Here is a 15862-nt window from a genome sequence, read left to right on the forward strand (position 1 = left end):
AGGATTTGTGCAGCGTATAGAGAACTTGCTGTGACTGATCGAACGTGTCAAAAGTGCTTCATGAAGTTTCATGCCAGAGAGTTCTCGCTGGTCGATGCCCCATGGTCAGGAAGACCAGTTGAAGCTGATAGCGATTAAATTGAGATATTAATTGTGAACAATCAACGTTATACCTCGAGGGAGATAGCCGACACACTCAAAATATCCAAATCAATAAAGTTATTGGTGAAAATGAAAAATGTGTCTTACTTTATGGAAAAACCTAAATGGAGTTTTTGGCCTACCCAGTATATTCTGAATATAGGTTCTATGTCACATATATATATATACTATAGGATGTGAAGTCAGCGCTAAGTTTTTTTAAAGTTAAAAAAAAATTCTTTGGGATGATGTCTTTGACTGGTTTTGATAGGGTTGCTGGCTTAACAAACGGAGTTAGCATTTTGCTGGGTGCTTCAGGAAATATAGAGGAAAGAGCCTTAAAATGCAGCACAGGGAGTATAGTCAGTAATACTGTAATAACTAAGCATGGCGCCAGGTGGGTACTAGACTTCTGGGGGGTGGCGGTTTGCTTTGTAACTTTTATAAAGGTCTAACCACTCTGATATACACCTGAAACTAATATAAAAAATACTGAATGTCAACTGGAAATTCCAACCCCTGTTGCAGTCACTCCCCCCGCCGGCCCCCCTCGCATGCAGGCGCATGTGCGCGCGCGCGCGCACACACACACACACACACACACACACAAAAGAATGAAAAAGGTGGAGTTCGATGAGCTCTGTAAGACAAGGGCAGGTGACCCGCTGTTGGCATTCAGTGAAGGAAGAGACCATGGGAAGCCTCAGAAAAGATGACACTGAAGAAGGGCGTTAGTAGGGCTGCAGTGGTGCGCAGCTTTGGGGGCGGCGTTCAATGCTGGTCTGTTGAATGGCGCTCTCCTCAGGGCATAGAGAACAGAACCTGGATGGCACCACCCGGAGTTGTTAGCCGGAGTGGCAGTACTGAAGGAAGTCTGCCAGCCAAGACACTAGCCACTTGGAGGTGGGGGAAGGTGGGTGGTATGGGTAGGTGTCCTGGGTCAGAAAGGGTTTTATTGAACTTATGACAGTTTGTTTTATGTAACTATGCCTTTGTCTCCCCAACTTTTAAGTTAAACTATTGGTTCTATGTCCTCCACACATTGACTGTGGGGATGCAGGGCCCTGGAGAGAAAGGTAGGGGGTAGGGGACCAGCCCTAGTGGACCCCCTTCCCTTGCCCCAGCTGTGTGTTCAGCACCCCGGATATATGACTTTATTAGTCCTCTCACCAATTCAGCAATTGCAGCTTCATTATTTCCATTTTTGCAGATTAAAGAATGAGACGTGCAGGGGGCCTGTCCTGCCCAGCTGGGGCAGGGGCTGGTGAGAGCTGAGCTGAGGCCGCAGCCCGACCTGCGGGCTCCCTTCGGCCCCTGCAGCGCTCTGCCCCACCGCTCTGAGAAAACTCAGTTTCCGGGGAAAGCGGGCAGGGCACAGGAAAGGCATGGGTGCCAGAGGGAGGTCAGTCAGGACTAGATACTTGTGAGTGGGATTGTCTGATTTAGCAAAATCACCCTCAACCTCAGGGCCGAGCTGTGGCTGACTGGCTGAGTGGTCAGAGTTTGCAAAACTTCCAGAGAACCTTTTGCTAGAAGGGCTTTAAAAGCTGCAAGCCGTCATCAGTTTCTATCAGTTGGGGTATTTTCCCCTTCAGGTTGACTTCCATCAGGGTGTTGTTACTGGCTGACACGTTCCCGGAATGACCCTGTGTCACCTTCACTGAGCAGCACTGCTCTGTACTCACACCAAGTCCTGCCACCAAAGGACGCTCTGGGAGAGATTTCTTCACCAGGGTTGTTTTGGCTCCTGACACCCCCTCCCCACCCTCACTTCCTTTGGGAAGTATGGAGCAGAGTACACCAGGGACAAGGGAACATCAGATCCGGTTTTAATCCCAGATTTGGGGGTTGCTCCTCTTCCTTGTTTCATTTTTTAAAACAGCCTGTGACAAACAAGGGTCCTGTGGCAAAGCTCAGGCTCAAGTGTGTCTGGAGAGTCGGAGGACCCCCTGTAGGAAAGATCCCATTGTCCCCAGGCTTATTCTGATCCCTGTGGCCACTCAGAGTGCCCTTATCCTCAGACCCTTCACAGGGAGGCTTGCCTCTGGGCATTAGGCCTCTAGTCCTTTGTTTGGTTGCCTTGGGCCCTGCCTCTGCCAACTCAGAGGCAAACAGGGATAAGGCCACTTGCTGGCTGCCCAGACTCACCCACAGCATGGCACACTGTTCTGCATCAGCGGGAAAAGCATCCACGATAACTTGCATCCTAGAGTCCTCTCTCCCACCGCCCACGAGTTCCCTTCTCCAGCCCGCATGGCCTCTGGGCTCGGCCTGTCCTGCCACCAGGCTCAGTGCTCTCTGCCCACTACCGGGACTTTAGGAATTCAGGAGTGCCTCTCGGTGGCCCTTGGTGACTTCAAGCATTCTGGGTTGGTTATCCTTGCCTCCACCTCCTTTCAGGATTTGCCAAGGATGACTCTTCCCAGTCCCTCCCAACTCCTAAAATACCAGCCCTGCCTCCCTTTCCTGCCAGAAAATGCTTAGCACATTAGCGGGTTTAGCTGCCACAGTTGCAGTCAGTTAGGAGGCTGCAGAAGCACATAGATTTCACTTTGGAATTCTTTCCAGCTGCTTGCTATTTTGACAACACTGGGTGGCACCGTTACCAGGAACCTTCCCACCAGGGCTGTGACAGAGAAGTGGCTTGGTGCCTGGGAAGGGAGAGGGGGTGGAAGTGGGGGTGAGGAGAAAGCAAGGGGGGGGGGTAGGCAGAGCAGCAGTAAGGGACTGTGAGAGGTGGGTGGAGGGTGCCAGGCTCTGTTCTCCCTGGCTGGCCTCCTCCTGGCCCACCGGATCCATACTGGGAATGGACCTCAAAGACCAGCGACTTATTATTAGTTATCGCAGGCTGCTTGCAGGAGAGGTAGGAGGCTCCAGGACTGCCAGAGAGGCAGCGAGGCGGAGTGAAAGAAAGCAGCTGCACCGACCATCGTCTTGGACTCAGGAGTCCTTGTTGGGGTTGCTTCCCTGCCGCTTGGTAGCTGAGTGCCCTGGAGCAGGTCCCGGGCTCCGCAGAAGTCACTGTTTCAATTTGCAGAATGGGAATCCTGTAGCCAGTCCCACCCCCTCCGCATAAGCCCCACCCCCCAACTAGGAGACTGGTATTTGACAGCGTTTTGTAAACCGTAAAGTGACAAACATTTGCGTTCCAATGAACTCCTGGAGGGCAGGGATGAGGTTTTGATCTTCTAATTCTTCCACAGTGATGTCTGGTTTGTTGGATAGAAGATTAAATATGATGACTTCCTGGAAGTTTCTGATTTTCGCCTTGGTTAGTGTGCTGAAGAAAAGTAAGGCTATGGATGTATTAGTTAGTTAGGGCTGCTGTAACAAAATTACACAAACTGGGTGGACTAAACCACAGAGACGTATTTGCCTCTAGTCTGGAGGCCAGCAGTCTGAAATCAAGGTGTTGGCAAGGTCAGCTCCTTCCGAATGCAGTTCCAGGCCTCTGCTAGCTTCTGGTGGTTTGCTGGCAGTCTGTAGTATTCTTTGGCATCACCCACATCTCTGCCTTCATCTTCGCTGGTATTCTCCCTGCCTGTGTGCCTCTGTCCAAATTTCCCCATTTTATAAGGACAGCCTTTTATAAGGGCCTGCCTTGATAACCTCATGTTAACATTCCCAACAACCCCATCTCCAGACATGGTAGGTAAGTTTCTTCCAAGCCCAGGGGCTGGCTGAGGATAGGGAAGACCAAGGTGCGGGGTGCCAGACCTGCCTGTGAGTGGGGTGCTTCTGGCGCAGATGCAGGTAGCTGCTGGGTGAGGAACACTGTTTTCTACCACCATTCTTGGACTTGGGGGTTGTGGGGTGTTGTCTTTGTCTCCTAGCGTTTGTTTTATTTTTACTTTCTGAGGAGCTCCTTAAGTAGTAAAATTACTTCATTTATTTTAGACCCCAATGCAATACTTGTTCCGACCCTTGAGCACCACCTTCCTCTTCTTGGCCCTCTTTCCTGTCCAGCCACTAACCTCATGACACATGACCTACCTTCCTTTATAGCTGAGCTTGGGTATGCAGCTGCCCACGTAGGACAGGTGTGAATGTGGTTCACATCCCCGGTTTGTGCCATCCTGTTTGTCCTGAGCTCCAGCTTCCTTCCAGTAATCCTTCATTCCATGTGTGCCCGGTTTGCTCTGGGTGCTTGAACATCAGCAAGCATGTTGTGAGTTGGTGGGATGGAGAGTGAACGTTGGTGCTGGTCGAGTAGGGCACAGGACACCTGGTGCCCCTGCCTTTGGGCCGTCAGGCTCCACTCCCATTCACTAGCATCTTTCTCGTGACACGCTCTAATTTAGGAAGGGGCTGACCTGGAAGAAGCATCATCAAAGTCACACCCTGAATAATAAGAGGGAATCTACTGAATTCTTACCACGTGCTGGGCATAAGGTTAGGTGCTCTCCATCCTCTTTCTCATTTATTCCTCTCAGTAATCCTGAAGCCGTTGCTTTCATTATCCTCATTTTCCAGATGGCCAGTTGAGGTTTTGAAAGGAAATAAAGGAAAAGGAACTGCTGCAAGTCTCAGTTAGTGAGGGATTCATATACTCTTTTCTGAAATCCAAAGTTCTGCCTCTGAAGGGTTCTGGGCAGTGGCTCACTGGCATCACAGTTACCAGGAGAGACCAGCGAGTACTCAGGTAACTGGCCTCCACCCTGGTCTACTGAGTCAGAAGAGTGAGGTGGGACTGGGGGTCAACATTCTAAACAAGCACCCCAGGAACTCTTGTGTACACAAAGGACTGATGAGAGCCACCCTCTAGGGGACTGCTTCCTCCCCTGTGCCCTCCTTCCTCTTCCACCCAGCCAGCTGGCCTCCGGCCCTTACCGGAGATCCTCAAGTTCTTCCCTGATCCACTCTGCCCTAAGGTCCTTGGTGGGTGGAGGGACCAGGCCGGGTGTCACCAGGCAGCAGCCAGGGCAGGGCTGGGCAGACCTGAACTTTGTTTGGCGTTCATGGTGCTGAAGTTTTCCCATGGCTGAAAGGGAGGAAATAATCCAGAGCAAAATGTTGGAGTGACCCTGGCAGAAATACGGGGTGCTCCCTGAGGGCCTCATGCAGAACACACATCCTGCGCCCCGATTTGTATTCCTTGGTACTCATCCTGCCTTCCTCAGTGTTCTTCACTGTCTCCTGTAGCCACAGCTCTGTTTTGCACCCTCTCTTCAGAATGAAACACCACCACCAAAAAGCTCCCCCTAAAAACACAGTACCTTCCAGCAACCTAAGAACTAAGACATCTGAAGTAGTGTCCTTTCATTAATTTGGCAGTAATTCCTTGCTCGCTCACAAGTTTTAAGTTAAATTCTGTGGACTTCCGCCAAGATGGAGGCGTAGATGGAAACACTGTGCCTTCTCCCACAACCAAGTTTGAATACAACAAAGGTTTAGTAAACAAAGACAGAGCCAAAGAACAGAAAACTGAACTATATGGAAGTCCGACAACAACGAACCGTTCAGTGGGGACCGGTAAGAGGGGCAGAGCCAGCAGCAGAGCAGGGTCGGGCAGGAAGGATCCCCCGACCCATGGGACCCAGGCTCGCAGGAAGCCGGTGTAGCATCGCGGACCCAGTGAGGGTGCGGGGCAGGCTGATCTGTCACACACGAATGTCACACATTCATGCACAGATAAACCAGCAGAGGTGTGAGCAGTGAGAGGGACCCCGCAGGCCCCAGCGGTGAACCGCGTAGGCCCCAGTGGCAAACCCAGTGAGGGTGCGGAGCAGGCTGACTGCGGTTGCACATTCATGCGCGCAGATAAACCAGCAGAGAAGTGAACAGTGAGATGGACCGTGAGGCCCCGGCGGCAGGAGGAGGCAGAGTGGACCGCCATTGATTTTCTTTGACCCTGCCCCCACATACAGCGTCAAAACCCAGCAATTGAGTTGCCGCACTCTGGTGAACACCTAGGGCTCCACTCCTCATACGTAACAGGCACGAACAGTCCAAAATATGGCTCAAGAAGAACTCAAAGCCCCAGAGCCGATAACTCTCAGCCACCAGGAAATAACGAACCTCTCAGATGCACAGTTCAAAATACTGGTGATCAGGGTGCTCACAGAACTGGTTGATTATAGTCACAAATTAGAGGAACATATGAAGGCTAAACTAATTGAAATGAAGAGAAATGCACAGGAAACCAATAGTGATGGAAAGGAAACTGGGACTCAAATCAATGGAATGGACCAGAAGGAAGAACGAGACATCCAACCAGAAAAGAATAAAGAAATAGGAATTCAAAAAAATGAAGAGAGGCTTAGGAACCTCCAGGACATCTTTAAACATTCCAACATCCGAATTATAGGGGTACCAGAAGGGGAAGAGGAACAGCCGCAAGTGGAAAACATATTTGAACAAATAATAAAGGAGAACTTCCCCATCTTGGCAAAGGAAATAGACTTCCAGGAAATCCAGGAAGCTCAGAGAGTCCCAAACAAGTTGGACCCAAGAAGGAACACACCAAGGCACATTATAATTACATCGCCCAATATTAAAATGAAGGAGAGAATCCTAGAAGCAGCAAGAGATAAGGGGACAGTCCCCTACAAAGGAGTTCCCATCAGACTGTCAGCAGATTTCTCAAAAGAGACCTTACAGGCAAGAAGGGGCTGGAAAGAAGTATTCCAAGTCACGAAATCCAAAGACCTACAACCAAGATTGCTTTATCCAGCAAAGTTTTCATTTAGAATGGAAGGGCAGATAAAGTGCTTCTCAGATAAGATCAAATTCAAGGAGTTCATCATCACCAAGCCCTTATTATATGAAATGTTAAAGGGACTTATCTAAGAAAAAGAAGATGAAAAATATGAACAGTGAAAGGACAGCAAACTCACAGTTATCAACAACCACACCCAAAACAAAAGCAAACCAAGAGGACAGCTAGATCAGAAGCGGAACCATAGAAATGAAGAACACACGGAGGGTTAGCAACAGGGGAGTGGGAGGAGGAGAAGTGGGGAGAAGGCACAGAAAATAGCATAGACAGTAGGTAGAAAATAGATAGGGGGGAGGGCAAAAATAGTAGGGGAAATATAGAATCTAAATAATTTGAGACACGTGGTCATAAACTAAAGGAGGGGAATGGTGGGGAAGGGCGTGTGCAGGGTGGAGGGGAGTAAAGGGAGGGAATAGAACAACAACTGTAATGGTATAATCAATAAAATATATTTTAAAAAAAGTTAAATTCTGTGGAGCCCCTGCCCCACCCCTTTTTCTGAGTTGTACAAGGATAACGTGCAGGATGTAGAATTCACAGGCTCTTCGTAGCTAGAGATGTAAGGCCCCTAAGGCAAAATACTCTCAGTGTCCAAAAGGGTGTCTGACATGTAGGTACTCAGTGAATATTTCTTGGCTGAATGAATATTAGAGCTGAAAGGCACTGTCAAGTTTAGCTTGCCCAGGAGGACAAGATGAGCAAACAGAGGCTCACAGAGGTGAAATCACTCACCTGAGTTTCCACAGCAAGTAGGTGGTGTGGCTGGGGCTGGAACCCCACATCAACAGGATTTTGATATTATTGGAAGTGTATCCTATAAGCTTAGAAACCTCTAGCTGGTTCTCTGGTAGGAGAATCTGTTCATACCCCTCTTTTTTTCTGGATTCAGGATCTCAGGGATCTGGAGAGAAGCAACAGGCTGTTTGCCCCCTCAGAATAGACAGCATCCCTGAAAATGCTCGGTTGAATTTCCTAAACACTACCTCATCCTAAAAGTAAATGCTGAACTATTTTCACACACTATTAAAATTTTAATTTGGAAAACTCCTGTCCTTGGAATGCAAACTTTACCAGATCCTGTGGGTTACTAGACTCTGCTTGCCTGTCTCACTTGCGAGTTCCGCTTGTGGGAAGGAACTGGTGGGATTGGACCAGCTTAGTGACTTTTACTATTTGAGTCCGAGATACCTTTTTTGTTGAAAAATGTTCCCTCAGTTCAATGTTCTTCTCCCTGCTCCCCACCGCAAGCAGGACATTTTCATGCTGTAGGGGTGTGTGTGAAAAATGAATAGGATTAACGTGAGCTCAGTCAGGTAGTCCCAAATTTCACCCCATTTCTGCTGCCCTCCGTTTCTGATCTCCCTCCTTCCAGACCTTTCGTTCATCTTTGATCCTCCTCTTTTCCTGCTTTTCACTTTATCCCAGACCTTTAGCCCATTTTCAATGCCTACAGCATCCCTCACCCCATCTCTGACCTTTTCCACCCCTGAGGTTGGGGTAGCGGGGGTCGCCTCAGTGAGGGGGAAAAGCCTGTATCTGTTTCCCATATTACTTGGTATTTGTTAAAAGCTGAAAGTTTAGAGATTTTTTTTAGACATTATCAAAAGGCCCTTCTCCCCAAACTAGCCAAGTCCAAGAGCAGTGTCATCAAAGTTATGTCGAAGCCAGCATCATGCACCCTTTCTGACCTGTCACTAATGATGACGGTAATGAAGTAGTACTCGCTGAGGCTCTGCTACGTACTAAGCATGGTGCTTCCCTAGTGCTTATGCGTCAAATCCGTATAACAATCCTAGGAGACAGGTATTCTAATCCTTATTTTGTTGAGGGGAAACAATATTTTAAGGAGTTTTCCCAGGGCCGCACAATGAGTAAGAAGGGCGGTTACAGAATTACTAAGTGACACAAACTCATGCTGTTTGTGTCCTGAATAAGTGAAGCATTTGCTTCAAGGTCCCAGGGTGTCCAGCTTGTGGGCCTGCTTGCATATTTTAGTGTGGGATGATGGTGGCCTCTGAAATTCCCAAGATCAGAGGAAACCCACTGCTTTGATTGACCCTGTAGTAGGCAAGTGCTCCCATAGGCCATGCTAGAAACAGACCTGAGATGGCCTTCCAAAGAGACAGAGTATTCTGAGGGATGGTAGAGAGGTGAGACTTGGTGCCACATTTGTCCCCGATTTTGCTGCATTTCAACACATATGTCAGTACTGGGCAGTATGGGGACTGAAAAGAGGCCCGTCTAGTCCACACCTTCCAGGACTCTCAACTTAGAGGAGACCGGCACAGTCACGGTTGTAAGGCACCCGAGCAAAGTGCTAAGGGGAGCGGGGAGTTTGGGGGAGGAAATAACATACAAAGTCAGATCACATGTCAGAAGTCCTTTGGTTGTACTTCCAGTTGAGGTTTTCTACACTTCCAGGATAGCGTTGGTTGTAAGAATAGGCAAGAAGAGGCTCTCATTCCCAATGAAAAAAAATGATTACAATATAAGATGTTTTTCCAAATTTGTGAGATTGAACTTTGTTAAAGCAAGAGGTACTGAGTGTGAAGGCTCTTTGTGTCCTTTAAAGCCCTTGGCTGGTGCACGGTGCAAGTTGGAGCCCAGGTGGTAGATGTGGAGAGATGAGTACCAAGGTAAGAACTGCATATTAATTTGTTACCCTACTCCCGCCACTGAGCACAGGATGCAAGGAACCTTCACTGAGGAAATGAGTAGAATCAAGGCTCTGAGAGTTTCGAGGAATGCATGGGTAGTATCACCAAACGTTGGTCAACTAGCAGGATGAGCAGGCAGTGGATGAAAAGGAGAAAATTAGTAACCATGAAGCAGGTGTTTGGAGGGAGGATGGTTAAGCTGAGGGGAATGGAAAATGAAATATTATTCATATATTTGAGGAGGTTATCAGTAAACATACGGAATGCAGTTGGGTCATTGTGAGTGTTGACTTGAGAAACAGTATTGATTAGGTGGTTTGCCACCAAAAAGAATTTATTTGGGACAAAGAAATGGTTGTAACCCAGGGCATGCAGACGTGGCAAGCCATGTGTGCACACTGCTCTGAATGCCAAGATGGAGAAGTACTTCCTGAGGGGAAAAGGATGGTGAAAGGAAGTGCATTTACAACCATGGCTTTCTTGTAAGCGTAGAGTTCTCCCAGTAGGGTCGTTGTAGTGACACATAGTGTTACGACTCTCCCCCAAGCCCTAGCTCCTCTCATGGACCCACCCTCCTGATCGTGATTGTTTAGTCTCAGTCATAATCTTTGTCACTCGAGAGGCACTTGTGGAGGAATTTTCGTGCTGCTCCTACGATAGCTTGTTCTTGTGGGAAGGTGAAAGGAAACAGGCTGAGTGTTGAGAGGGAAGAAACCCTGACTTGAATCCAGAATAGGTGGGAACACACTCGACTGTAGTTCAAGACCAGGGGTTCTCATTAGAGTGAAGAGTGATCTTTTCCTTAGAAACTAGAGACAGGTTTGGAGAAAAAAAAAATCTATTTCCCACACCCTTGCTGTGACCGAACGCGTAGGACAGTGCCATCTGTGCCCTGCTGTTTCTGCACCTTTGCCCTGTGAGTTCAGGCTTCATCTCAGTTTTAGAAGCAGCAAGTTTCTCCTTTCTCAGGGGTGGCCTGTGGAGCCAGGGCCCATGCAAAGCTGGGGCTGCACCTTGAGTTTAGAAGCCAGGGTGTCTCCGTGGCTGGGAGGGACCCTCATTTCGCATATGAAGAAACTAAGGCTCAGTGAAGAAGCATGACTACTTCTTATTTATTTCCCCCAGTTGCTAACTTAACGTGGCAGATAGGGAGGCGCCACACATTTATTGAAGGAGACAGCTAGTTCTGGCAGAGAGATGAGAATTCAATTTTTTTTGGTCACTGTCTTTTTCATGCCATCATCCAGGGTTCTGTGTATTTTATGCCAAAGCCCCTGGAAACCAGTTTCATTAGAGTGGTTTTCAGGAATCTGTTTATTAATATCATCGATTCACTGAGTAGAATCGGATTCAACTCCCTTTGAGGGCTTCCCTCGTGTCATTCCCTAGAAGCGGCACTTTCTCATGCCCCCCACTACTTCCTCTACTTACTGAAAATATAAGCCCCCAAGCCCTTCCTTCACGGTGCTATCAGTTCCAGTGAAAGCAGGCCTTGTGCTTAAATAATCAAATGAAAAGAAAAAAATCCTAACCTCATATAAATGTGAAAGGCTACTGGTTTGGGGCAGCTTTCAGTCCATTTAAATTAGGGATTTCGTAGATTGTTGTTGTTTTGTTGTTTTTCTTGTGGGATGGTATCCAGGATTCTAATGTTCACTACTGCCTTGACTTCACTATCACTTCTTCTGGGGTAATTATAGGTTGGCATAATGTACCTATTGTTCTAGTCCACAAAGAAGCACTGTCATAGAATGATGGGACAGGACTGGTGGGGGGTGGCAGTGTGGATCTGGAAGGAGGATCTTTGTGTTTCTGTGAGTTTGGACAGCCATGCTGCATCTTGAATTGTTTTTCTTACTCCATTCTTTGGGTCGCTACCCACCTGTGCCCTATTCCCCCTGTTCTTTGTGTCTCGTTTTCCTCACCAAGTTGCTGCTTTTGGCTTCTCTGTACCCTTCCCTCCTGGGTTTATCACCAGGTGCTGTCTGAGGGCCCCCACCATAGATGTTGAGCTGGGATGTTGAAGGAAGTATTTAAAATTCTCTGAATGAGATTGTTTGCCAGAATATGACAGGCTCAAGGGCTCATGGGATTGCAGATGACCTCAGAGGTCATCCAGGCCAATCTCGTTCATCAGACATATTTCTGCATCTCATTTGTCTTGTTCAGAGCCCTTTTTGGCACAAAGCTCATGATACTTTCTGGGGCATATAGAATAATGTAGGCATTCATTCATCCACTCATTCATTCATCATAAGCTCACCGAGTGCTTGCCACGAGGCTGGCTCCTCGGCAAGGTGATGAGTATACGGTGATGAGAAAGAAGGGTACCAATCCTGCCCTCGTAGTGCTTCAACCCCAGCTGCCCAGGTAGACAGGTAAAAGATCTGCAGGGGTTATTAAACCCACTTGACCCCAGTGGATTCCAGGGCTGGGTGACATGCTGAGCTCATCTATTGTAGCTAGAAATTAGAAGTAGATCTTAACAGCCCCTGTGCCAGCCATTGCTAGGCAATACTTTTCTTTCTTCCTATAGCGAGCTCTCTTTGACTCCCTTGGAGATTTTTGTGGTAACACCTGTATCACATCTCTCCCTCTCTCCTCCTTCCCTGTCTCACCAGATCCTTCTCATTGGGGCTGGTAGAAGTGTTTCTGACTTCAGCCATAAGCAGTTTTTAAAATATATATTTTATTGATTATGCTATTACAGTTGTCCCATTTTCTCCCTTTCACTCCCTCTGCCCTTCACTTCCCCCCCAACCCACATTTCCCCCCTTTAGTTCATGTCCATGGGTCGTACATATAAGTTCTTTGCTTCTACATTTCCTGTATTATTCTTACCCTCCCCCTTTCTATTTTCTACCTACCATCTATGCTACTTATTCTCTGCACCTTTCCTCCCTCTCCCCCTCCTACACCCCAGTTGATAACCCTCCATGTGATCTCCATTTCTGTGGTTCTGTTCCTTTTCTAGTTCCTTTCCTTTGCTTAGTTTGCTTTTGTTTTTGTTTTAGGTGTGGTTGTTTGATTGTGAATTTGCTGTCATTTTACTGTTCATATTTTTATCTTCCCTTTCTTATATAAATTCCTTTAACATTTCATATAATAAGGGCTTGGTGATGATGAACTCCTTGAACTTGACCTTATCTGAGAAGCACTTTATCTGCCCTTCCATTCTAAATGAAAGCTGTGCTGGATAGAGCAATCTTGGCTGTAGGTCCTTGCATGCATTCATGACTTGGAATACTTCCTTCCAGCCCCTTCTTGCCTGTAAGGTCTCTTTTGAGAAATCAGCTGACAGTCTGATGGGAACTCCTTTGTAGGTAACTGTCTCCTTTTTCTCTTGCTGCTTCTAGAATTCTCTCCTTAATTTTAATCTTGGGTAATGTAATTATGATGTGCGTTGGTGTGTTCCTCCTTGGGTCCAACCTCTTCCGGACTCTGATCTTCCTCGACTTCCTGGAAGTCTATTTCCTTTGCCATATTGGGGAAGTTCTCCTTTATTACTTATTCAAATAAGTTTTCCAGTTGTTGCTCTTCCTCTTCTCCTTCTGATACCCCTGTAATTCAGATGTTGGAACATTTAAAGATGTCCTGGAGTTTCCTAAGCCTGTCCTCATTTTTTTTTTGGAATTCTTGTTTCTTCATGCTTTTCTGTTTGGTTGTTTCTTCCTTCTGGTCCACACCATTGATTTGAGTCCGAGTTTCCTTCCCATCACTATTGGTTCCCTGTATATTTTCCTTTATTTCACTTAGTGTAGCCTTCATTTGTTCATCTAATTTGTGACCAAATTCAACTAATTCTGTGAGCGTCCTGATTACCAGTGTTTTGAATTGTGCATCTGATAGGTTGGCTACCTCTTTATTGCTTAGTTGTATTTTTTCTGGAGCGTTGATCTACTCTTTTGTTCGGGCCATTTATTTATTTATTTATTTATTTTTTAAAATATGGAATGCTTCACGAATTTGTGTGTCATCCTTGCGCAGGGGCCATGCTAATCTTCTCTGTATCGTTCCAATTTTAGTATATGTGCTGATGAAGCGAGCACCCATTTATTTATTTATTTATTGATTGATTGATTGATTGATGCGCCTGTTACATAGTGAGGAGCAGAGACTTAGGTGTTCATCAGGGTGGGGCAACCCATGTGGCTGTGTTGTGACGCTGTATGTTGGGAAGGGTCTGAGAGGGAACAAAGGTGGTTGCTCCGCTCTCTGCTACCATATTTCAATCGCTTCCCCCCCTTCCCACAAGCAAATTGGGCCCTTCTGGTGCTGATTCCCAGGTGGGTGGGTGTGTATGTTCTAGGACCCTGTGGGTCTCTCCAAAGAACTCTCCTATGAGGCTGGGAGTTTCTCCCGCTGCTGCCTCAACCCTGACAGGTGTTTTGAATCAGTGATTTGAGGCTTTATTTCCCGGCGTTGGGGCCCTGGGTTGCGCAGTCCATTCTGCTTCCTAGTTGTTCCTCCTGGTTCATCTGCACATGAATGGGGGACCGCCCAGCCCGCAAGCCACCACCTCACTGGGTCCACCAGCTGCTGCCTTGCCCACCCAGGTCCTCCAGCCACTGCCTTGCTGCGAGTCCTCTCCACCTGGCTGCCTGTGTCCGCTCCTCCTACGGGTCAGGATGAATGTTTCTTCTTGAACTCCTTAATTGTTGGACTTCCATACAGTTCAATTTTCTGTCAGATCTGGTTGTTTTTTGTCTTTAAATTGTTGTTGTCCTTCTTTTGGTCGTGCAAGGAGGCACAGTGTGTCTACCTCTGCTTCCATCTTGGCTGGAAGTCCCATAAGCAGTTTTCGACCAAGCACTGCCAGCATCCGAACTGGGTGATGATGACCTATGTTACCATGAGTCTTGGAGGCTCTGCCTTTCACACCTCACCCTGAAAGGGGAAAAGGCAGCCTGCAGTGCCACCAGGGGACAGAGGGGCCACTGGGTTCTGTGGGCAAAAGCTTACAGGAGGGCAGGACTTTTCAACTTTTTTCCTTGTTTTTTTTTTTTTAAAGGAGTTTATTGATCATACACAAAATAAAGAAAACCTGATATCACATACATAATAAATATAGCAATAAATACCCAGAGCCTGGCCCAGTGCCGCTCCTCCTGGACAATAATTTACCAATAAATACTGCACAGAGCAGGATGGCACCAGGGTTGCGGGGGGATGGCTGGCTGCCCCCATGAGACCACCCTTTCAAATGATTCCCCACTGCTGGGCAGACCCCAGGGTACCTGGCTTCAGCCTTGGGCTGGAGAGGCAGGGTGTGGATGACTCTCTGGGACCTACCCTCTAAATGCCAGGAGAGTGGCAGCGCAGGACACACTGAGTAGCCCTTGCCCTGTTGCCCTAAGATTCCAGGAGAAGTCTCACTGCACCCACTCCCGTTGGATTAAAGGCTTCTGGGACTAGCAGGCTGAGGGGAGGGGAAGAAGGGAGGGGCTGGGACGGGAGGTTGCTGGCAGGCTCACTCCTCATAGTTCACTTGACACCCACGTGTCAAGGCTGCTGCTCCAGGGTGGGGTACAGCTGTGTGTCTCTGACCCAACGGGTACAGCACAGGCCCAGGACACAGACGCTGGAAGCAGGGCAGGCTCTCTGCCTCAAGGGCACACCCCTGGCTAGGAGGGGAGGACTTTTCCACCCTTGGAAAGAACCTGCCTCAGTTGTGCTGCCTGGCAAGGCAAATGTCATAAAATATTGTGTTTTTTATCTAACACTGAAATTTCACTGGGAGTCCTGTACTTGATTTGGTGACTTTACAGGGTAAGGTTGGACACAGGTAGGCAGGGACTAGGCAGTAGGCAGGGACCCGGCATCCCGTGGGGGTGATGGTGGCAGGGTGTAGCTATTGGAGCGCTGTGGTCCTGAAGGATGATGCGACATTTCCCTGTGACCAGAGTATCAAACTGAGACAGGTTATAAGGCCTGAGGTCAGAGGCGTCTGCCATTCCTGGTCTGTGGAGAATTAATTCCCGTGGGGGAGCGGCCCCCACATGAGCCAAGAGAGGAGAATGGCTTCAGTCTTACTCCTCACCCAGTTGTATCTGAAAGTACATTTTGTAAAATAAACAACTACATTCCCTTTGTATATGTTTTTAAGAGTCCAAATTCTTTCCTCCTAGTATGTTAAAACAAACACCCAGGGCTGAAAAGCCGCGTATTCAGGGATCGTCCACAGTGTGTCCCAGGCCTGGGGCCGGCTGCTTGCGGACAAGAGATCTGGGGCTCCATGTCTTTGCTCCCATTCCCAGAAGTAAATTTTAAACAGTAATACCTACATGACTCTCCAGAGCATAGCATGTGAACCCTGGGCGGGCCCTGGAAGGTGAACTGATCTGAG

At 47.9% G+C, this 15862-nt stretch overlaps 1 protein-coding gene and 1 non-coding gene across 5 annotated transcripts in view; one reads left to right on the forward strand and one right to left on the reverse strand.

Annotated features, from left to right (window-relative positions):
- DPF3 (double PHD fingers 3) overlaps positions 1 to 15862 on the forward strand; it is a 237377-nt gene that overhangs the window by 65451 nt on the left and 156064 nt on the right. The window lies entirely within an intron of this gene.
- LOC118977034 (U6 spliceosomal RNA) lies at positions 13459 to 13565 on the reverse strand. Its single transcript, XR_005064431.1, has one exon. It is a non-coding gene; the product is annotated as a U6 spliceosomal RNA (small nuclear RNA).

This window comes from Sturnira hondurensis, unplaced genomic scaffold (assembly GCF_014824575.4).
Source record: "Sturnira hondurensis isolate 20B ecotype Veracruz unplaced genomic scaffold, ASM1482457v3 Scaffold0021143, whole genome shotgun sequence".
In the NCBI taxonomy this organism is placed as follows: Eukaryota; Metazoa; Chordata; class Mammalia; order Chiroptera; family Phyllostomidae; genus Sturnira; species Sturnira hondurensis.